Source organism: Vicugna pacos, chromosome 32, assembly GCF_048564905.1.
Source record: "Vicugna pacos chromosome 32, VicPac4, whole genome shotgun sequence".
NCBI lineage: Eukaryota > Metazoa > Chordata > Mammalia > Artiodactyla > Camelidae > Vicugna > Vicugna pacos.
In genome coordinates, this window is record NC_133018.1 from 419,739 (window position 1) to 444,364 (window position 24,626).

The 24,626-nt window shown below is 47.0% G+C and overlaps 2 pseudogenes; both read right to left on the bottom strand.

Annotated features, from left to right (window-relative positions):
- LOC102545120 (ubiquitin carboxyl-terminal hydrolase 3-like) overlaps positions 1-15,278 on the bottom strand; it is a 138,639-nt pseudogene extending 123,361 nt beyond the window's left edge.
- The window catches only part of LOC140690892 (RNA-binding protein 3-like), a 200,193-nt pseudogene that overhangs the window by 137,648 nt on the left and 37,919 nt on the right, over positions 1-24,626 (bottom strand).

Below are 24,626 nucleotides of genomic sequence, written 5' to 3' on the forward strand. Positions count from 1 at the left end.
ATACAAGTCAAAACTACAATGAGGTATCATCTCACACCAGTCAGAAAGGCCTTCAATTCAAAAGTCCACAAAGGATAAATGCTGGAGAGGCTGCGAAGAAAAGCAAACCCTCCTACACTGTTGGTGGAAATGGAGCTTTGTGCAGCCACTGTGGAAAACAGGAGGGAGATTCCTCAAAAGACTAAAAAGACACTTGTCAAAAGCTTTTGATCTTGGGGGCAGGCTAACAAGCTCCCAAAGGCCCAGGCCGCGCCCGGTATTCCGCCCCAGCTCGCACAGGGTCTGGGGCGGCCTCCGCTCCCAGGACAGGTCCACCTACGCGGGAAGGCCACGGCCTGAGGGCCAGTCCAGCGCCCTCCCATCTCCCAGGGCTGCTCCGACTTTCCCAAACCCCTGTATCAGTGGCGGCCAAGAAAGACGTGGGGTTCAGTGACTGCTAAACAACTGGGGCGGCGGGCCCGGGACCTGCCTTAGGGCCCTAACGGGACGCGCGGCCTGGGCCTCACCCACGCACCGCTCCCTGTGCGCCTCCCCAGCTGCACAGCCCAGGCCTCACCTGCCGACTCCTCGACCTGCTCGCCCTGACCAGCGCCCCCTTACCTGCTTGGCGACAGCAGCAGAAGCGACAGCAAGCGGCCGGTGGCCCAGGCCCCAGGTGTACTCCTCCTCCGGGAGCCGGTTCAGAAGCACCCGGCTCCCGCCCGAGTCCGCACGCTCTGGGCGCGCTCCCGAGTCCTCGCACATGCGCGTTGGTGCGCTCCCCTCCCCCTCCCGCCCTCCGCCTGGACACTAGTCTTGGGCTCCTGCAGTAGGGTCCCTGTGACTGAGGCCTGGCGGTGAGGCCGTGGGGCCGTGGGGCCGTGGGGCGGTGGGGCGGTGGGGCGGGCCCACCTCGAGGCCAGGGCCAGCCAGGCCCCCAACCCCAACGCCTCCACCCTGCCACTCACAGGGTCCCGGCACCCAAGTAGAATCACCACAGGTTCAGGCCAGGCCACACACCCCAAGGCCCACCCCCCAGGCCCACACCCCCTGCTTGCCGCCCCCCACCCAGTCACTGCCTCCCCACCCCCGGCCAGGCCTGGTCCCCAATTGATCGCACAAAGACAAGGCTCCTTCTCCTCACACCGAAGTCCCCGCCCCCAGACTGTGCCCCACTAGGTCCTAAGCTACAGCCCCCACAAATCAAGCTGGCCTCTCACGCCTCACCCCGGGTCCCCCACCTTACAGAGGTAGTTCCCTCACCCTTCACCCCGGGATTACCCCCATCCCTCAGCCGGGTCCTCCCACTCCAAGCGGCCCTCAACTGGGTCACTTCCACTCCTAGTGAGCCCCTCACCCCTCAGCCTGTCCCCCTTCACCGCGGGATCCCCAACAACTGTAGTGCACCCCTAACCCAGCTGACCCCCTCACCCCTCACCTTTCACCTAACGGGGGCGGGGCCGTCCAGGCTCCGATCCCCAGGGCGTCAACCACCAGACAGAGATCCCAGGTAGCTTGCGGGCACACAGCCTCGTGTCCCAGGCTCCCGGGCCTGGGCGGGTGGGGCTGGAGGCCATTCCAAATCCTGCCTGGGCGCCCTGACCCACTCCCGTCCCCTCTAACCCCCACGTCCAGTCTGAGCCCATGGGTCAGGGTGGTCCCGGGCTGCATACCGCTCGCCAGTGGGCTCTGGGTGGTTGATGGTGCTGCCGGGTGGGAGGGTGCAGCCCGACCCTGGGATGGACAGCAGGAAGCAGCAGCGACGGCAGCGGGCGAAGGAGGCTGCCCTGGGAGAGCCAGTCGACCTGCTACCATCTCCCCCGCTGCCTGGCATGGAGCAGCCTCTGCTACCCCAGCCTCCTGGAAAGAATTCCTCCCTGTCAGCCTGCTCCTGGGAGGCAGGCGCGGTGCGGTCAGGGAGGCGAAGCGGCAGCAGCGGTGGCCGTAGCGGCGGATGCAATGGCTGGACTGGGGCTGCCCCACCCTACAGCAGGGATTCGCTTCCATTTCCTGCTGTCCCTACTCACACTTCAAGAAGCCCGCCTCCCAGGAGCAGACTGACCCCTACCCTGCGTCCCAGGAACCTGGGGCAGTAGAGGGCATCACCAGGCCAGGCTGCAGGAGAGGTGGGAGTAAGTCCAGCAAGAGCAGCTGGGGCAAGGCCTTCTTTCCTCACAACTGCTGCAGCCACCACCAATGACTTGACCCCTGACTGCACCCCGCAGGCCTCCCAGGAGCAAGCTAACCACCAAATGTGTGTCCCTCTAACGGGGGGAAGAAGATGCCCCAGTCCAGCCAGGGCTAAGGGGACATGGGAACAAATCCAGGGGCTCACACCTGGCAGTCCCCCTTCCGCCTCAGCAGCCACCACTCCCTGACCAAACTGCAAAAGGATCCCGAGATCGCTGACCTGAGGATGTGCCTCCATTCAACCTGGGGAAGCAGACACCGCCCTCAGGGCAGGGCACAAGGAGTTGGGAGCAAATTCACAGGCTCACACAGGGTACCTCCCTTATCCCGCTTCCACAGCTGCCACAACTGCCTTCACCCCAGCTCCCTCACTGGACCAGCCAGGGCTCCAGGGAGCAGTCAGACCTAAAGATGAACCTGAGGCAGCAGAGGCCGCCCCCAGGTCAAACTGCAGGTGAGATGTGAGCAAATGACTGGCTGGCAAGGGGTAGCCCCCCTCCTCCCACCACCGCTACTGCGGCTGCCACCCTGACCACACTGAGCCCTTGGTCTTACCAAAGTCAAATTGAGGGAAAATATCTTAACATAATAAAAACTATTTATACATCCCTACAGCCACCAAAATAACCTACAATGAAAAGCTGAAAGCCTGTCTGCTAACATCTGCAACAACACAAGGCTGCCCACTCTCACCACTTCTATGCATTCAATATACTTTGTAAGTCCTAGTAGAGCAATTAGACAAGAAAAAGATATAAAAGACACCTAAGGTGGAAGACAAGAGGTAAAACTGTCACTATACGTGCATGACATAATACTATATATGGAAAATCCTAGAGGGGCCACACAAAAACGACTAGAGCTAATAAAAGAATGCAGCAACGTAGCAGAATACAACATCAACATTCAGAAATCTGTGGCTTTTTGATAAATGAAAGTAATAATCCCTTTTAAAATTGCATCCAAAAAATTAAGACTCAGGAATAAATCTGACCTAGGAGGTGAAAGGCTTATATGTGGAGACCTACAAAACACTGACTAAGGAAATTAAAAGATGACTTAAAGAAATGCAAAGATAGCCCAGGTTCTTGCATTGGAAGAATTAATATTATGAAAATGGCCATACTACCCAGAGCGAACTACAGATTCTTATCAAATCACCCAGGACATTTTTCACAAAACTAGAACATATCATCTTAAAATTTATACAGAATCACTAAAGACCCAGAATGATCAAAGCATTACTAAAGAAAAAGAAGGAAGCAGAAGGAATAACCTCCCAGACTTGAGACACTACTACAGAGCTACGATCAAACTAGCATGATATTGGTACAAAAACAGACCTACAGATCAATGGAACAGAATAGAGAGTTCAGAAACAAACCCACAAACATTCGGTCAATTCATCTTGGACAAAGGAGGCAAGAACATGCCATGGAGTGAAGACTTCAGCTTCAGCGAACGGTGTAGGCAAAACTGGACAGCTGCATGCATATCAATGAAGTTAGAATACTCCCACACATCATACACAAAAATAAATGCAAAATGGTTGAAAGACTTAAGTAGAAGACAACACAATACAAGTCTCTTAGAAGAAAATAAAAGCAAAACATTATTTCACATACTTCTCAGCAATATTTTCCTACAGCACTCTACCCAAGCAATAGAAGTAAAAGTAAAAATAAACAAACAGGACCTAACTGAACTTACAAGCTTCCCCACAGCAAATGAAACCATAAGCAAAATTAAATGACAACCTACAGGATGGGAGAAAATATTTGACAAAGGCTGATTTTCCCGAATATAGAAACAGCTCACACGATATAACAAAACACAAAGAACCCAATCCAAAAATGGGCAGAAGATCTAAACATGCATTGCTCCAGTGAAGACATACAAATGGTCAGTAGGCATATGGAAAAATGCTCAATATCTCTAATTATCAGAGAAATGCAAATCAAACCTCTAATGAGGTATCACCTCAAACCAGTCAGAATGGCCATCATAAACGATAAACGCTGGAGAGAGTGTGGAGAAAAAGGAAGCCTCCTACCCTGTTGCTAGGAAATGTAGTTTGGTGAAGCCATGATGGAAAACAGTATGCAAATTCCTCAAAAAACTAAAAACAGACTTACCACATGAACCAGCAATGCCACTTCTGGGTATATATCTGGAGGGAACTCCAGTGTGAAAACATACCTCCACCCTGATGTTCACAGCACCACACTATACAACAGCCAAGACATGGAACCAACCTAAATACAGCAACAGATGACTGGATACAGAAATTGGGGTATTTTTATACAGTGGAATACTGCGCTGCCATGAAAAAGAAGAAAATGCTATTTGCAGCAATGTGGATGGACCTAGAGAACATCATTCTAAATGAAGCAAGCCAAAAAGAGAAAAATACCATATGATATCACTCATATGTAGAATCTAAACAAAAAAAAGGAAGAAAAAGGAAAAAGAAAGAAAAAGTACGCTATGAACTCATCTACAATACAGAAACAGTCTTGTACACATAGTAAACAATCTCATGGTTACCAGGCACAGGGGGTGGGAAGGGATATATTTGGGAGTTTGAGATTTACATATGGTAGACGCTATATATATAATATATATATATAGAGAGAGAGAGAGAGAGAAACTTAACAATTTTTTTCTTCTGTGTAGCACAGAGACCTACCTAAGTTCAATATCCAGTAATATGCTATAACGGAAACACCACTACAGCCACCGCCTTAGGGAGCAAGACAAGAAAGGGAAGGAGAGTCAGTTACCCTAGGCTAGAACCCAGTCCTTTGGAAGTCCTCGCTCGTGCCAAAACAGTGCCCGCTGAGGTCACTGCACCCTCCTCTAAGGAGCAGGCTGACCTGAGGACGTGCCTCCAGGGAACCTGGGGCAGCAGAGGCCGCCCCCTGTCCAGGCCATGGGGGAGATGGGAGCAAATCCACAGGCTGGCAAAGGCAGCCCCTCTTCTCCCGCCCTCGCAGCTGCCACCACTGCAGTCTTCCTCTCTCCCTGATCAAATCATACAGGCCTCCAGGGAACAGGCTGACCTAAACAGGTGAGTCCTGCAACCCTGGGGCAGCAGAGGCTGCCACAAGACCAGGCCCCTGGGGAGATGGGGATAAATGCAAGAGCTTGCACAGGGCAGCCTCGCTCCCGCCCTCGCCGCCCCTGCCCCCTGACCACACTATGCCAGCCTCCTCGGAGCAGAATGACCTATAAACTTGGATCCAATGATCCTGGGGCAGCTAGGCCAACCCAAGGCCAGGCCACAGGGGGAGACAGGAGCAAATGACTGGCTGGCAAGGGGTAGCACCTCTCCTCCCACCACCACTACTGCTGCTGCCATCCTCCCAGCCCCCTGACCACACTGAGCCCCGGGTCTTACTAAAGTGGATATGTAGGGAGAGGGAACATATCTCAACATAATAAAAGCTATTTATGACAAACCTACAGCCAGCATCATACTCTACACTGAAAATCTGACAGCCTGTCTACTAACATCTGGAAGAAGACAAGGATGCCCACTCTTACCATTCCTATTCAATATAGTATTGAAAATCCTAGTAGAGCAAATAGACAAGAAAAAGAAATAAAAGAGATCCAAATTGGAAGACACGAGGTAAATTTCTCACTATTTGGGTGACATAATACTATATATGGAAAGCTCTAAAAGCTCCACACAAAAAACAACTAGAGCTAATAAAAGAATTCAGCAAGGTAGCAGGATACAACATCAACATACAGGAATCAGTGCTATTTAAATACATGAAAGTAATAATCCTTTTTAATATTGAATCCAAAAAAAAGGACTCAGGAATAAATCTGACCCAGGAATTGAAAGACTTACATGCGGAGACCTACAAAACACTGAGCAAGGAAATTAAAGAGGACTTAAAAGAAGAAAGATAGTCCATGTTCAAGCATTGTAAAAATTAATGTTGTGAAAATGGCCACACCGCCCAGAGCAATCTACAGATATAATGCGATCCCTATCATAATACCCAGGACATTTTTCACAGAACTAGAACAAATCATCCTATAGTTTACACGGAATCACTAAAGACCCAGAATTTCCAAAGCATTACTGAAGAAAAAGAACAAAGCAGGAGGAATAACCCTCCCAGACTTCACACACTACTACAGAGCCACAATCAAACCAGCATTACATTGGTACAAAAACAGACCTACACATCAATGGAACAGGATAGAGAGCCCAGACATAAACCCACAAACGTTCGGTCAATTCATCTTGGACAAAGGAGGCAAGGACATACAATGCAGTCAAGACCATCTCTTCAGCAAATGGTGTAGGGAAAACTGGACAGCCGCATGCAAATCAATGAAGTCAGAATGCTCCCTCACACCACACACAAAAATAAACGCAAACTGGCTGAAAGACTTAACACAAAACAAGACACTATACACCTCTCAGAAGAAAACACGGGCAAAACACGATCTGACGTACATGTCAGCAATGTTTTCCTAAGGCAGTCTACACAAGCAATAGAAATAAAGGCAAAAATAAACAGACAAACGGGATGAAACTGAACTCATAGGCTTTTGCACAGCAAAGGAAACCATAAGCAGAACAAAATGACAGCCTACAGGATGGGAGAAAATATTTGCAAAAGATGAGACTGACAAAGGTTTAATTTCCAGAATATAAAAGCAGCTCATACAACTTAACAACAACAAAAAAACAAGTAAGCCAATCCAAAACTGGGCAGAATATCTAAATCAGCATTTATCCCATGAAGACATACAAATGGGCCGCAGGCACATGAAAAAAGGCTCAAAGTCGCTCATTAACAGAGAAGTGCAAATCAAAACGCCAATGAGGCATCACTTCACACGGATCAGAATGCCCAACATTCCGAAGTCCACAAAGGAGAAAACGCTGGAGAGGCTGTGGAGAAAAGGGAACCCCCCTGCACTGCCAGTGGGAATGTAGTTTGGTGCAGCCCTTGTGGAAAACAGTAGGCAGATTCCTCAAAAGACTAAAACTAGACTTGCCTAAAGCTTTTGATCTCAGGGGCAGGGCGACCAGCTCCCAAAGGCCCAGGCCTCACCCGTTATTCTGCCCCAGGTCGCCTGTGCCCCGGAGGGTCCAGGGCAGCCAGCACTCCCCAGGCAGGTCCACCTGTGCAGGAAGGCCATGGCCTGAGGGCCGGTCGGAGGTGCTCCGGGCACATCTGGCGCCCTCCCACCTCCTGGAGCTGCTCCCGCTTTCCCAAACCCGCCTATGAGCGGCGGCAGCGGAAACACGGGGGTTCAGTGACTACTGATGTGCGGGGCGGGGGGGGGGGGGTGCACCCCGAACCAGGGCGGCGGACTGGACCCGCCTCCGCGTCCAAACGGGCTGTGCGGCCCAGACCTCACCTCCGCACCCCGCCCTGTGCACCTCCCCAACGCAGCCCAGGCCTCACCGGCGGGCTCCCCGACCTGCGCGCCCCCACCAGCGCCCTGTTACCTCCCAGGCGATGGCAGCGGAGGCGACGGCTCGCGGCGGCCCAGACCCCAGGCCGCGTTCCTCCTCAGGGAGCTGGTCCAGGAGCGCCCGGCTCCCGCCCAGCTTCCCCGCGCTCCGGGCGCGCTCCCGTGTCCGCACACGCCCCTCCTCCTACGGGCCGCAGCAGGGAACCTCGGCCTGGTTCTGCTGCAGTGCGGGGACTTGGCGAATGGGCCCGAGAGGGGCCAGGCGGGTCTGGGTGGTGGGGCAGCCCACCCAGGGGCTGGGCCTGGGCTGGGCAGGGACCCCATCCGCAATGCCTCCACCCTGTCACTAACAGTCCTGGCAGCCAACTAGATCCACTTCATGCGTTGAGACAGGCCACACCCTCCAGCCCCACTCCCCCTGCTAGCCTCCCCACCCCTGCTTGCCTTCCCCCCATGCCGGCCAGGCCTGTCCCCAGCCAAACCCCCAATACGGGGCTCCTTACCTTACATCAAGGTCCCAGCCCCCACACTCTGCCCAGCTTGGTCCTACCCTATGGTCTCCACACCCCAAGCTGACCCCTCATGCCTCACCCAGGGTCACCCCATCATCCTAACACGGTCCCTTCACCCCTCTCCCCCGGATTATCCCCCACCCCTAGCTGGGTCCCCTCAACTCCGAGTGCCCCTCACCCTTCAGTGGGGTCATTTCCACTCCAAGTGGCCCCTCACTCCTCAGCCTGTCCCCCTTCATCGTGGGATCCCCTGTCTCTCTGAGTGCATCCCTATCTGAAGCTGACCCCCTCACCCCTCACCCCTCACCCCTCACCCTGCTGGGAGCGAGGGGGTCTGGGCTCTGGTCACCACGGCGACAGCCGCCAGAGGAGGATATAGCATATTGTGTGTCTGCACAGCACAGTGTCCAAGGCTCCTGGGCACAGTAGGCCGGGCTGGAGGCTGTCCCAGTTCCCGCCCAGGTGCCCTGCTGCCCATGCCTTGTGCCATGTCTCAGTCAGCTGGTCATGGTGTCCTGCCTGGGCTGCTTGCCACTGGCCTGTGGGCATTGGGTGAGTCATGGTGCAGTTGGGGATCCGGACCACCACCACCTCAGAGCAGTGGCACTGGGCCCAGGGTCCTGCGGGGGTAGGGAGGGAGTAGGGTGCGGCAGAGCCCTAGGATGGAGAGCAGGTGGTGGGCTGTGTGGATGTTCTGGGCTAGGTCCAGGTGGGTGTGGTGACCTGTTCGTTTTGTCTGGGTAGAGGGAAGAGGGACAGGAACTTTGAAAGTGTCCACGTTAGGAGCCCAAAGGTGGAATGCAAAGGGGGCAGCTGCACTGGCCAGGCCACCTTGGAACCCGCCAGGATACTGGTCCCTCACATCTGGGAAGACTGACCATTGACAGGCCAGTGAGACATCCTCCCCCAAACCACCCCCCCATAGTATAGTTTACAGGCAAATTGAAAGGACTTTGACAGGTAAATTTAATCACCAATAACTTACGTTCTCTGCAGGAGATCAGACCCACAGTCATGGTGAACGTGGCAGGGCAGAGGAACCCCATGCCTGGGGCAGAGGAGGACCTGCTCAGAAACATCCTCTTACCTCACCAAAAGGCACTGTAGTAGAAAAGAATAAATTTGACTCCGTTTTAGATCTCCGTTTTAGATCACAGGAGAGCCTGTTCTTGGGGCTCTGACCTTTAAGGATATTAACACTTTTGTAGTCCTATAAAGAGAACAAGTTGCAGAATAGAAAATAGGTTTGTTTTGTTGGAGGATGAACTAACCCACGTGGACAGCTGCAGGAACAAAGGATTCCAAGAAGAACGAAATCCTACACCAAGAAGTTTGCAACAACCAACCACAACCCCCTCCCCTTTTTAGTAGAAAAGGAGGCTGAAGTCTGACTTGGGGAAGATGGTTCTCCAGGACATTAGTCTGCCATTATCTTGGTCTGCTGGCTTTCCAAATAAAGTCTCTATTCCTTGCCCCAATATCTTGTCTCCCAATTTATTGGCCTGCTGTGCAGTGAGCAGAACTCAGTAACAGAAACAGGAATTGCATAAAGTAACACCTTAGAATTTCTTCTAAACCTCCTCCATGCTAAAGTTCCAAAATGCCAACTTTGCCTACGGGAGCGAAAGGAGTACATGTGTTATCCTCCAATTCTTTCAGTGAGTTGGCTCAAAGTATACCTAGCTATGATGATGCCTGGGGATAGCAACACTATTTTGCAAACATTTGCCTGAGGAACAGAAGCCCCAAAACCTGCTTCTCAGCACCGCCTTTAGCCCATCTGCAGCTCCCAGTGTTCAGATCGATTAGATTAATCCAAACATTAAGTTTCATGTTGATAGGGCTCCTTTCATCTACACATTTAAAAAATTTGTAAAAATAAAAAGGAAAATGGGAGGATGCCCAGCTGGAAAACAAAGAAGAGAAGGAGAAGGAAAAAAAGATACCGACAAGGGCTTAGTTTCCTCACAAAGTACTGAAGTCCCTTCATAAAAGTCACGTTTCCAATCATGATTGCAAAATACAAACACCTTCAATTTGCCGTGTTCAACAGCAATCAGGCCATGGCTACCCGAGTGGCTCCTACAGGGATCCAGTAACCACCTTCCTCTGGATGCAGCCCCGAGAAGGCGTCTTCACAGTGTTACTGAATCCAGCCCCATTCTGCTCACCGCATGACAGGCCAATAAATTGGGAGATGAGGTGTTCGGGCAAGGAATAGCGACTTTATTAGGAAAGCCGGCAGACCAAGAGGATGGTGGACTAATGTCTTGGAGAACCATCCTAACTGGAGTCAGAGCACAGGCTCCTTTTATACAAAAAATTAACAGGAGAAGTGGTATGGTTGGTTGTTGCAAACTTTCTGCTGCAGGAATTCTTTGTTCTTGGAGCCGACCATGTGGGTCAGGCCATGGTGTCCCTGTAAACCTCCAACAAAACAAAGGTTATTCTTTATTTTGCAACTTGCCATCTCTGCCTAAGCGCAGAAGTGCTAACATCCTTGAAGCTTCAGAGCCCCGAGAATAGGCTTTCTTGTATATTTCAGGCTAAAGGCAACATTGTTTTACAAAAGGTGCAGAGCTAGCAAGCCTTTTGTAAAGCCTAGAGAACAGGGCACAGTGGTCACAACTAAAGGAACAGATCCAACATGGAGACAACATTGTTGTCCTATATTACACCAGCTCAAAGTTGGATAAACTGTTCCCAGGAGGGGCGGTGGCCAGGAGACCCCAGATAATACCTGATCTGGTCCCTCCCAGAGACTTGGTCCACGCAGGTCAAGGCTCAGAGCTCGCATGGTGGGGACAGAGGGTGAGCACAGGTCCCCGCAGCCTGGCCACAGCCTGGACCACCCCCCAACCTTCTGTGAAATTCCTGGGCGCACTCACCTCTTGCCCCTCGACCAACTTCCGACTACACACAGGCGCACAGTCAAGTTGGTTTTCAGTTAATCAGAGACATTAGCAGGGGGTGGGGCAGGGGGATGGGGAACCTAGAGCTGGGCAGAACTTTTCTCTGATTTATTTACTGAAAAGATGAGGGAGAAAGAGTCCCCATTCCATCCTCAAAGTACCCGGCCACTCTATCACCATATTGGCCTCTTTGCCAATGATTTCTTCACCTCCTTTTTTTTTTCCAAATAAAGTTCTTTTTTCTTTACAGATTCTGGGAGCCTCTGGAAAGGGCTGTCGGGGTGGGAGTCACTTGCAGCACTTGCCTGCTGAGTGCCGAGCAACTGACCTGCATAGTGGATCCAGCTCTCCTGGAGACACAGAGCACTGGGCTGTGGCAGAAATGGAGTGAGCGAGCCAGAGTTTTCAGGTTCTTTTGGGAGGTGGTGGTGGAGGTGGGGAGATCCCAGAAAAAGATGTTCCGACAGAGGCAGGTGCCTGGGCCCTGTGAAATAGAAATAAAGAGATGCAGAGTGCAGCCCTCCCAGCGATGCCCACCAGAGTGCCAGCCCTGAGAGATCCAAGCTCGGATTTGGGGAACTTGGGAGCTTGGGAGAGGCTGAGGGTTCCAGAACTCTGTCTGTAACTCCGTCCCTCTTAAAGCTGTGACTGTTGTCTTGAGGCATGTTTTAGGGAAGGAAAAAGGTGTACTTGGCTGTGTGTTCTTTCCTACCTCCCGCTTTCCCTGACAAAGTCAACTCTGACTCTGCCCATGAGGGGTCCACAGGGGCAACCATTCACCACCGAGGTGTGAGCCTCAGGGATCCAACACCGAAAAGACCGGGGCTATGGTGGGGACCCTCTTGGAAAATTCAAAGACAGAGGCCATGTAGGGAGACCAACACGATGTGCAAGACTGGGGCATTCTTCTGAGTTTCCCAGGGGTGTAACCCAAGGGAAGGACAAGCAGAAACTTTCCTTTGGACCCAAGGATCTCGCCGACCTCAAGGACGCCCAAAGGAGAGTCCTTCTTGGCAGCTGACCAAGGAGGGACCCCAGAGGGAGCTCCACGCCCCCTACACCCCCTTTAAGGGAATCCCACGTGAAAGTGGGAAGGCCTCTTTGGGTCAACCAGGTGGCCCCAAGGCGGCCAACCCAGGAGCTGAACTCTAGGGCCTCTGCCCCAGATGAATTATACTGCACCCCCTAGAGGCTTGGAGAGTCTCTAGGATCTGCGAGGAGTAACCTACTCTGAGATCAGGGATGCAGCAGTATCTGGCAACAGTCTTGTGCACAGGCCTGAGGTGACAGATGCGGCCCTATACTTCTACACTCCAGTGCACCGTGCTCCAAGGTCAGAGATCAGTCCTATCTTGGTACAGTCCTGTGAACAGGACTCCAAGGTCAGGGGTGCAGACCTATCATCATACAGTCCACTGCACAGCACCCCAAGGTCAAGGATGCAGCCTGTCCTGCAGCTGGAACAGTCCTTTGCATAGGGCTGTGCAGTCAGGGATGGAGACCTGTCCTGGGACAATCCTGTACACAGGTCTCTGAGGTCAGGGATGCAGCCCTATCCTGGTAGTCCTGTGCACGGGACTCCGAGGTCAAGGGACTATCCTGGGACAGTTTTGTGCAAAAGGCTGTGAGGTCTGGGATGCAGCGCTCTCCTGGTACATTTCTGTGCAGAGAAACTGAGGTCAGGGATGCAACCCTATCCTGATACATTCTTGTGCACACGGCTCTGAGGTCAGGGATACAACCCTATCCTGGTATACACTCTTTTGCACAGGGCCCTGAAGTCTGGGATGCAGCCCTGTCTTGTGACAGTCCTGTGCTCAGGGCTCCAAGGTCAGGGGTGCAGCCCTATCATGGTACAGTCACGAGCACAGGTCCCTGGGGTCATGGATGCAGCCTTATCCTGGTATAGCCCTATGCACAAAGCTCCCAGGTCAGTGATGAAGCCATATCCTGGGATAATCTTAGGCACAGGTCTCTGAGATTAGGGATGCAGCAATATCCTGGTACAGTCCTGGGAACATGGTTCCAAGGTCAGGGATTCAGTCCTAAGATAATACTAGCCTGTGCACAGAGCCTGAGATCAGGGATGCAGCCCTATCATGGTAATCCTGTGCACAGGGCCTTTAGATCAGGAGTGCAACTCTATTCTGGTGCTGTCCTGTGCACAAGGCCCTGAGGTCAGGAATGCAATCTTATCCTGGTATTGTCCTGTGCACAGGGAGTTGAGTTCAGGAATGCAGCCCTATCCTGGTACTGGCCTGTGCATAGGGCCTTGAAGTAAGGGATGCAGCGCTATACAGGTACTGTACTGTACACAGAGCCCTGAGGTCAGGGATGAAGCCCTACACTAGTACTGGCATGTACACACGTCCCTGAGGTCAGGGAGGCAGCCCTATCCTGATATTGTCCTGTGAACATGGCCTTAAGGTCAGGGATGCAGACCTACCCTGGGACAGCCCTATGCACAGGGCCTTGAGGTCAGGGATGCAGCCCTATCCTGTTACTGTCCTGTGCACAGCACCATCAGGTCAGAGATGAAGCCCTATCCTGGTACAGTCTGGTGTACAGGGCCTTGAGGTCAGGGATTCAGTGGTACCCACTTACTGCCCTGTGCACAGGGCCCTGAGGTCAGGGATGCAGCCATAACCTGGTACTGGCCTATGCACAGCACCATGAAGTAAGGGATGGAGACCTATCATGGGACAGTCTGGTGCACAGGGACTTGAGCTCAAGAATGCATCCCTATTCTGGTACAGACATGTGCACAGGGCCTTCATGTCAGGGACAAAGCCCTGTCTTGGTAAAGTCCTCTGGAAAGAGCGCTGAAGTCAGGGATAGGGCTCTGTCATTGTACAGGCCTGTGCTCAAGGCCTTGAGGAAAATGATGCACCCCTATATTGGTAGAGTCCTGTGCACAAGACCCTGAGGTCAGGGATGCAGGCCTGTATGTTGCTGTCCTGTGCAGACAGCCCCAAGGTCAAGGATGTAGCCCTATTCTGAAACACTACTGTGCACAGGACCGTGAGGTCGGGATGTAGCCCTCACATAATACTGGCCTGTGCACATAGCCCTGAGGTCTGGGATGCAGCCCTATCCTGGGACAGTCCTCTGCAGAGGACCTTGCGGTCAGGGATGCAACCCTATACTCTTAATATCCTGAGAACAGGGCCCTAAAGTCAGGGATGCAACTCTATCCTGCTTGCTCTGTGCAAGCCCTTGAATTTATCCCCGTCTCCCCAGTGGTCTGGCCTTGGGGCAGCCTCTGCTGCCCAGGTTTGCAGGACTCACCTGTTTAGGTCAGCCGGCTTCCTGGAGGCCTGGGCAGTTAGGTCAGGGAGCTGGGGAAGACTGCGGTGGTGGCAGCTGCCAGGGCAGGAAAAGGGGTGCTGCCCTGCGGATTTGCTCCCATCTCCCCCGCGGCCTGGCCTGGGGGCGGCCTCTGCTGCCCCAGGTTCACTGAAGGTGCAAGCTTAGGTCAGCCTGCTCCTGAGAGGAGGTTGCAGTGTCCTCAGTGGGCAGTGTTTGGGCACGAGCAAGGACTCCCAGAGAACTGGATTGTAGCCTGGGTTAACTGACTTTCCTTCCTTTTCTTTTGCTTCCTCAGATGGTAGCTGTACCGGTTTTTCCATTGTAGGATATTACTAGATGTTGAACATACAGAAAAATTTTTAAAAAATCGATATATATAGTAGCTAACATATATAAATCTCAAACCCCCAAATTTATGCCTTCCCACTTCCTTTCCCTGGTAACCGTATGATTGTTTACTACGTGGATGAGTCTGTTTCTGTGTTGAGATGAGTTCATAGTGTCCTTTTTCTTTCTTTCTTTTTTTGGATTCCACATATGAGTGATATCATATGGTATTTTCCTTTCTCTTTCTGGCTTATTACTTCACTTAGAATGATGTTCTCAAGGTCCATCCACATTGCTGCAAATAGCATTATTTTATTCTTTTTTATGGCAGAGTAGTATTCCATTGTATAAATATACCCCAATTTCTTTATCTAGTCATTTGTTGCTACTTTTAGGTTCCTTCCAAGTCTTGGTTGTTGTGTAAGGTGGTGCTGTGAACATTATGGTGCAAGTGTCTTTCTGCATTAGAGTTCCCTCCAGATATATTCCCGGAAGTGGGATTGCTAGATCATATGGTAAGTCTATTTTTACTTTTTTGAGGAATCTCCATGCTGTTTTCCGTAATGGCTACACCAAACTACATTCCCACCAACAGTGTAGGGGGGGGATCCCTTTTTTCCATACCTTCAGCATTTATGATTCATGAACTTTTGAATGATGGCCATTCTGACTGGTGTGAGGTGATAGCTCACTGTAGTTTTGATTTGCATTTCTTTTATAATAGTGATAGGATTTTTTCACATGCCTGTTGGCCATTTGTGTGTCTTCCTTGGAGAACTGTTTGTTCAGGTCCTCTGCCCATTTTGGGGTTGGGTTTGTTTTTTGTTACTCACTTGTATGAGCTGTTTACATATTCTGGAAATTAAGCCTTTGTCAGCCACATCATTTCCATGTATTTTCTCCCATTCGTAGATTATTGTTTTGTTTCGCTTATGGTTTTCTTTTCTGTGGGGAAGGTTATGAGTTTAATTGGGTCCCATTTGTTTATTTGTGCTCTTATTTGCATTGCCTGGGTAGACTGCCCTAGGAGAACGTTGCTAAGATTTACATCTGAGAATGTTTTGCCTATGTTTTCTTTTAGGAGATTTATTGTGTCTTGTCCATCTGCATCTTAATCCTACACTCTAGATCTGTTCTTCAGTTTTGAATTTTGAGCTTCTTAGAGAACACCTACTCTAAGCGCACATGTCAGATTCAACATGTCTTAAACTGAATTCATAATCTTTTTCATCAACTGACTTCCACTTGCAGCATCTCTAGTTACTCAGTGGGAGAATCATGCTTCCAGTCCTGGATACCCAAAGCCTTGGAATGGTCTCTGATTTCTCTGTCTCGCACCATCCTGCGCATTTTGTCAGCTCCCGGAACTGCACATTCTTGGTTTCAAATGTCCATTCCGATTGCTGATACTCTGATGAAGAGCTTTCATCCCTGATACTTGAATGTTTCCTTCTGCTGAACTCTTGGATGTTCTCTCCCCACCTTTCAGTTCACCTACAATTTCGACCCTCCAACATCTAGAGTCAAGTCAAAGACTTACCACAACCAAATCTCATCCAGGTAGTCAAGGCCCTCCATCATTTTGGCCTTACTTTATCTGTTCCAATCATTATGTGCCTTAGCCTCCTAGGGTAACCTGTGCCTTATCACAAGCTGGGAGAAACCAGCCTTTTCCCATCTAGTTCTCAGTTAAAATAGCTTAGAGTTACCCCAGGAACCAGTTGGAGCCCCATCCCCTTCATAGAGTCTTCCCTATTTACTGCAACTCCTTCTAGCTCCTCTTTGTATTCCTGCACTGTTTATGATTGGTAGCCCGTACTTTTGGCTTTGAGTACTGACTTGGTACCATTCCCGGGTGGTTTCCAATGTTTCTCCTCACTTAGTTGGTAACTGGAGAAGGCTCCTGTGTTCAGCCTTCTTTAACCCTCCCCCTGCTTAGCATTGGGCAACAGCAGGCACCCAGGCAGTGCTTACCTACTTGATTTATTCACAGGGGTGGTGATCTGGAGTATATCTAATAACTTTTAATTCAGTGTTGTAATTGAAAATGAGGAAGGCCTAGAAAACCCATAAAAATTTATCTCTATGTTCCGTTTAGCGCTTAACCCCAATGATTTTCTTAACTGTATGTTTAATTCACATAGTGTTCAGTGCTTGTACATTTCCCTGAGGCAAGCAGGTGAGATGTTATTATATTTGACTCTACGTTACATTTCATATTGGATATATTTGTGGAATAAGAAAACCTTTTATAAGTACACAGCCGGAAGCCCAGAGAGACTAAGAGCCTAACCCAGGGTCACCTGGTCAGTGTTGGGCACAGGCCAGGACCGCGGTTCACATCTTCCAGCTGATGCTGCTCCTCTTCCAGTGCCTTTTCATTCCAGTGCTGGGAAATGTAGCCCCATCAGCCACATGGCCAGGTCACACTGCTGCCCCCTTACCTGCCAGTGATGGCAGTGCTAGGAAAAATGACAAAAGAAAGGTCAGAAATTGGAGGGATAAAAGATACAGAAGTGCTGGAAGTGGATCCTCAGCCTCCTCCTCCCTGTTTGAGTGCCTCACGTGTCCCACTCTGACAGTGCTGTTCGTTGTTTAAAACATAGTGTTTACCATCAGCCTGATCTTGCATAAGACATGCTTTTACCCTGGTTCCTTCCCTGCTAGTAGTCACTGTCAGGGACAGAAGGTGCCTGACTGTGCTCTGTCATCTAGGAGGGAGGCAATGCAGGAGAGGGAGCGGGTTGAACTGAAGCCGAGCTTTTTACAGCTCTGTTGCTCTAGGATCAGAGCAGTTCCACTCCTGCTTTCATCACCTCTCCACCTCCGAGTCCCAGCCACCCCCTCCTGCCTGCTTCCCCACATGGCACGTCCTGAGGGAGGACAAGTGGTGGGTGATGCCCCCTCCTTCCTCCACTCTGACTCTCACTGACAAGCCGCATGTGTTCTGTCAACAGGTCTTTTACCACTGCCTTGAATATCTATCCAGACCCCAGCCACTTCTCACCACGGCTCCTGCCTCCGCTGCTGCTTCCCTGACCTGAGCCTCTGCCCTCTCCTCCTGCACAGCCCTCCTCACTGGCTTCCCTCCCTTCATTCCGACCCATACTGACCATTCTCACCTGGCAGTCAAGTGAGCCTTGGAAAACCTAACTTGGACTGTGTCGTCCTTCTGCAGAGCCTCCCGATTTCACTCTGGGTAAAACCACAGTCCTTACACAGCCCTCCGAGGCCCTCCAGGATCTGCACTGCTCCCTCCCCGCAGCCCCAGCCCTGCCCCCACCCTGGAACACGCGAGGGGCGCGCTGGCCTCGGCGCTGGTTGTTCCGGCGCTGGTTGTTCCGTCCGCCTGGGCCTTCTCACCTCCTAGTCCTAATCCTAACCTCAGTCCTCAATGTGGGCCTGCTCTGGTACTTATTACACAGTCACCCTCGCCCATACTCCTGACTCTCTTTACTCTGCCCTTTTTCTTTTTTCCATTGTTCCTCTTTCCTCACGTACCACTACTCAGATGCTCTGTTGTGTGCAGTGTCATCTCCACCCCCCGCCCCAGCTAGACTCCAAGCTCCATGAGGACAGGACTTTTGTTTATCGATATATTCCAAGTGCCTAGACTAGTCCTGGGTACGTAGTTGGCACTCAAGTTATTTGCTGAATACATTTAAAAAAGGATATTTTAAAAATGAATCATCCTTCCAGAAACAGGTGAGGAAAGGAAGCGACATGGAGGGAGGTGGTACAATAAATAGTGATGTTTGCCTGTTCTCTGTGTGGTATTTATGCAGGTGTTTTTTAGGCTTTATTTGGTATTCCAGTTTTTTAATTTAACAGCTGTATTAAGGTATAATTTACAGGCCATAAAATTCACCCAGTATAATTGTACAAGTCAGTGTATTTAGAAAATTTCTAGAATTGTGCAACCATCTCTTCAAAAAGTCCCCCTCTGTCTGTCCATATGCAGTTAACCCCCCCCCCTGCCAATGGCACCCTGATTTTATTTGTTTTTTGTTTTTTGGCTCCCAGGTCTCAAAAGAATGATTTACCCAGCAATACTTTGTACTTTTCGAAATGACACATTTAAATATGAAATCAACTGTCATTGCTGAACGTAGGTAACAGTAGTGAACATCAGTGAGAAGAATGGACTTGCGTTTCAGGCTGGCTGCAGTCTTACCCAGCTCCATCATTTACTAGATCACTGCAAATTGTTTTTCTGTCTCAATCTCTTCATCTGTTATATGGGGTAACAACAGTAGCTTACAGAGTTGTTGTGAGGATTAAACAAACAATGAAACATAATTTAGTACAGTGACCAGCTTACAGTTAATCCCTGGTTTGTAAATACGTATGCCTACTGCAGAATATAAAAGCAGGTTTATTTCCAACAGAGAAGATCATTTCTTTGAAAGGTAGTTGGAGAACCATTTTTACTGAATTTTCTGTGCTCGTCTTTGACAGAGCTTTGACACCAGGAAGCTAATTATCTACTTTTGTGTTAAAATCATGCTGACCATAGATAGTGTTCTGAATTATGTTTCAGTCTTTATGTAGGGAGATCCTGTGAGACTTCCTCTAAATGAATGGGGGGTAGGGGCATTCATTGTAGCTCTTGTAGCCTGGTAAGCCTGAAGTAAATTATCTTTTTAACTTTTAATTAAATCAATTAATTTTTGCGGGGGGGTGGTAATTAGATTTGTATTTAGTTAGTTATTTAATTTTTAGAGAAGGTACTGGGAATTGAACCCAGGACTTTGTGCATGCTAAGCATATGCTCTTCCACTTGAGCTATACCCTCCCCACTAAATTATCTTTAATATCTTTTTCTCTGTTTTGTTATTTCTTTTATGTAGGGTCATAAGCAGGGTCATCAGAAGCCTCTCAAGCAAAGATGGTAATACTGAAAAACACTGCCCAGTGACAGTGAATCCTTGGCATATGAAGAAAGCTTTAAAAGTCATGAGTGAATTAAGATGGTATCGTTACATTAACATACATGTAACCATGGATCTCTTAACCTTTATTTTTCAGTTTATAATGAAGATATTCCCTACCCATCAAGGTTGCTTTGTTTTATACAGGGAATACTTAAAGCCTTTTCTGCAAGTTTTTTAAATAAGAAAGAGAATTTATCAGAAGCGTGAATGGTGTAATCTGCCCTGTCTGGTATGGTAGCCACCAGCCACATGTGGCTAGTGTGAATTGAGATGTTCTGTAAGTGGAAAATACACAATGGATTTTCAAGACTTAGTACAGCAAAAAGAATGTAAAATATTTATTACTAACTTTTAAAAATGTTAATCACATTTTGAAATGATAGTATATTGCATATTTTGGGATAAATATAATTATTACTGGAATTAATTTTACTTGTTTCTTTTTATTTTCTTAATGGGGTTACTGGTAAATTGTGACTTGCATTACACTTCTGTTGGACAGTGCTGGCTTCTAACCTACTGCAAAGAATATGAAAAGAAAACATTTACTAAAATTTTTTTAATTGAGTTGATTTACATTATGTTAGTTTCAGGTGTACAACACCGAGACTCAACATTTGTGTAGATTGTATTCCATTTAAAGTCACCATAAAATAATGGCTGTATTTCCCCGTGCTGTACAATATATCCCTGTAACCTACCCGTTTTATATGTAGTACTTTGTACCTCTCGATCCCCTACGCCATCCCGCTCTCCCCTCCTCCTTCTCCCCACTGGTAACCACCAGTCTGTTCTGATACCTGTGAGTCTTTTTCTGTTTTGTTATATTCATTAGTTTGTTTTACTTTTTAGATTCTACATATAAGTTAACACACAGTATTTGTTTTTCTTTCTCTGACTTATTTCACTTAGCATAATACCCTGTGGGTCCATCCATGTTGTTGCAAACGGCAAAATTTTATTCTTTTTTTAAAGATTGGGTAGTAATTTTCCATAAGATATATGTATATATATAGAAATGTGTATACCACATCTTCTTTGTTAATTCATTTGTTGATGGACACTTAAGATCGCTTCTGTATCTTGGCTTTTATAAATAATGCTGCTATGAACTTTTGGATGCATGAATCTTTTCTAATTAGTTTTTTGGTTTTCAGATATATACCCAGTCATGGAATTGCTGGATCATATGGTAGTTCTGTTTTCAGTTTTTTGAGGAGCCTTCATACTGTTTTCCATAGTGGTTGCACCAAGTTACAGTCTCATCAACAGTGTGCAAGCATTCCTTGTTTCCGCATCCTTTCCAGCATTTATTATTTGTAGACCGTTTGGGGATAGACATTCTGACAGGTATGAGGTGATATCTCATTATGGTTTTGACTGGCTTTTCTCTGAAAACTACTGATGTTGACCATCTTTTCATGTGCCTGTTGGCCATCTATATGTCTTCTTTGGAAGAATGTCTACTCAGTTTTTCTGCCCAATTTTAAGTCAGATTATTTGTTTTTGATACTGAATTATATGAGCTGTTTGTATGTTTTGGACATTAACCACTTATTGGCTGTATCATTTGCAGGTATTTTCTCCCATTCAGTAAGGTTATCTTTTCATTTTGTCGATGACTTCCTTTGCTGTGCAAAAGCTTTTAAGTAGGATTAGCTCCCATTTGTTTATTTTTGCTTTTGTTTCCTTTGCCTTAAGAGACAGGTTCAATAAACTTTTGTTATGATTTTGTCAGAGTGTTGTGCCTATGATTTCTTCTAGGAGTTTTATGGTTTCGGGTCTCCATGTAGGTCTTTAACCCATTTTGAGTTTATTTATGCATATGGTGTGAGAAAATGTGCTAATCTCATTCTTTTACATGGAGCTGTCCAGTTTTCCCAGCACCGCTTATTGACGAGACTCTTTTCTCCATTCTGTATTCTTCTTTGTCATCGATTAATTGACCAAAAGTGCATGGGCTTATTTCTGGGCTCTATTCTGTTCCGTTGATCTGTGTCTGTTTTGTCCCCATACCATGCTGTTTTGATGATAGTAGCTTTTGTAGTAAGGAAGTGTGATACCTCCAGCTTTGTTCTTTTTTCCCTCGGTTTTGCTTTGACTATTCAGGTTCTTTTGTGGTTCGATATACATTTTACGATTATGCTAGTTCTGTGAAAAGTGCTGTGGGTATTTTGATAGGCATTGCATTAAATTTGTAGATTGTTTTGGAAAGTGTGAATAATTTAACACTATTAATTCTTCTAATCTCTGAACATAGGATATCTATTTCTTTTTCCTTCATCATATCTTTCCATCTTCTGCTTCCTTCAATATTTTATAATTTTCAGAGTCTTTCACCTCATTGGTTAAGTATTGTATTCTTTTTGATGTGATTTTAAATGGTACTGTTTTCTTGCTTTCTCTGATAGTTCATTATTAGTGCATAGAAAAGCAATAGATTTCTGTGTATTAATCTTGTCTCCTGTAACTTTACTGAATTAATTTATCCTTTTTTTTTTTTTTGGTGGAGATGTTAAGGTCTTCTATATATAGTATAACATCATCTGCAAATAGTCACAGTTTTACGTCTTCCCTTCCAGTTTGGATTCCTTTTATTTTTCTTCTCTGATTCCTGTGGCTAGGACTTCCAATACTATGTTAAATAGAAGGACCAAGAGTAGGCATCCTTGTCTTGTTCCTGGTTTTAGAGGCAAAGCTTCCCATTTTTCACCATTATTATATTGGCTGTGTGTTTGTCATAAATGGGTTTTATTATGTTGAGATCTGTTCTCTCTATACCCACTTTGATGAGAGTTTTTATCATGAATGGATGCTGAATTTGCCAAGTGCTTTTCCTGCATCTGTTGAGATAATCATGTGATTTTTTTTATCCTTTTGTTAATGGAAAGTATCACATTGATTGATTTGCAGGTAGTGAACCATGCTTGCATCCCTGGACTAAATCCCACTTGATCATGATATATGATCCTATTTGTGTATTACTGAATTTGGCTTGCTAACATTTTGTTGAGGATTTTTGCATCTATATTCATCGGTGATATTGGAGTGTAATTTTCTTTTTGGTAGTGTTTTTCTCTGGTTTTGGTATCAGGGTAATTGTGGCCTTGTAGAATGAATTGGGGAGTGTTCCATCCTCTTCATTTTTTTTTTTTTGAAATAGTATAAGAGACAGGTATTAGCTCTTTATATGCTTGGTAGAACTTAATGTGAAATTCTGTTCTGGCCTTTTGTTTGGAGTTTTTTTTTAATTACAAATTCAATTTCACGAGTGATTGGTCTGTTCAAATTGTCTGTTTCTTCTTGATTCGTTCTTGGCAGGTTTATGTTTCTAGAAATTTGTCCATTTCTTCTAGGTTGTCCAGTTTGTTGGCATATAAATGTTTGTAGTGTTCTCTTATGATATTTTTGCATCTCTGTGATATTGGTTATGATTTCTTCACTTTTATTTCCTATTTTGTTTATCTGGGTCCTTTCTCTGTTCTTTTTGCTGGGGCTGACTGAAAGTTTATCATTTTTATTTTATTTTTTCAAAAAGCTAACTCTTGGTTTCATTGTTCTCTCTCTTTCCCTCCCTCTCTCTCTTTTTAAGTCTCTGTTTTGTTTTCTCTCTGATCTTTATTATTTTCTGCCTTCTGATGACTTTGGGTTTTGTTTGTTCTTTTTCTAATTCCTTTAGATGTAGTTAGGTTATTTGAATTTTTTTTTCCTTGAGGAAGGCCTATGTCACTATAAACTTCCTTCTTAGAACTGCTTTCCTGCATCCCATAGAGTTGGGAAAGTTATGTTTCCATTTTCATTTGTTTCGAGGTATTTTCTGATTTCCTCTTTGCTGTCTTCCTTGACCCATAGGTTTTTAGCAGCATCTTGTTTAGTCTCCACGTGTTTGTGCTCTTCACGTTTCTCATTCTGTATGTGCTTTATTCTTTCATACTGTCATGGTCAGAAAAATGCTTGATATAATTTGTATCTTCTCAAATTTGTTTGAGACTTGTTTTGTGGTTTAGCATGTGATCTGTCCTATAGAATGTACCATGTGCACTTGAAAAGAATGTGTATTCTGCTGTTTTGGATGGAATGTCCTATAAATATTAAATCCAACTGGATCAGTGTATCATTTAAGACCACTGTTTCCTTTCTGATTTTTTTGTTTGGATAACCTGTCCATTGTCAGTGGGGTGTTAAAGTTCTTTACTATTATTGTATGTTTATTGTCAATTTCTTCTTTTATGTCTGTCGATCATTGCTTTATATATTGAGGGGCTCCTGTATTAGGTGCATAGATGTTGATGAGTGCTACATCTTTTTCTTGTATTGATCCCTTTATTATGATACAGTGCCTTCTTTGTCTTTTGTTACAGGCTTTGTTTTAAAGTCTGTTTTGTCTGATACGAGTATTGCTACCCCTGCTTTCTGGTTGGTTCCATTTGCATGATTCTAAAAAAAACTTTGGTAGAGAAAAAAGTAACTCTCTCCTTGGTGGTGGTGGTTGTAGTGTTAGCAATGGCAGGTCACTTATCGCCCAGATTACTAAGATAATTCTCAAAAATGTTAAGAGTCACTGAAGTGAAGAGTGACTTTGAAAGTTGAAAAGTCATTTTTTAAAAAGTTACAAGACTAATATGTGTATTAATAGTCTTGGTTTTATTTTCTTAGCACTTTGTGAAAGGTGTATATCGATCGTTCCCTTTGTAAAGCATACACACACATATACATATAAAAGTTTGGCTAAGAAGGGAGTGACTTAAACTTTCCTTTAACCTTTCTATGCTGTGTCTTCCTAAAAGCCTATCCTTTGTTTGTTCCATTATTCATTTGTGTTTTCTTTAATTAAGTTAAAGAATCAGTAAGTATCTGCTGGGTGTTATAGACACAATGACGAGCCAGAACAGATGGTTACTGGCCTGATGGGGCTTAAGGGTGACTCCAGGAAGCAGGCATTAATCAATGAATCACACAAACAATTTGCCGTAAATTCTACTGCTAGCCATGAATATGGAACATCTCTCCAT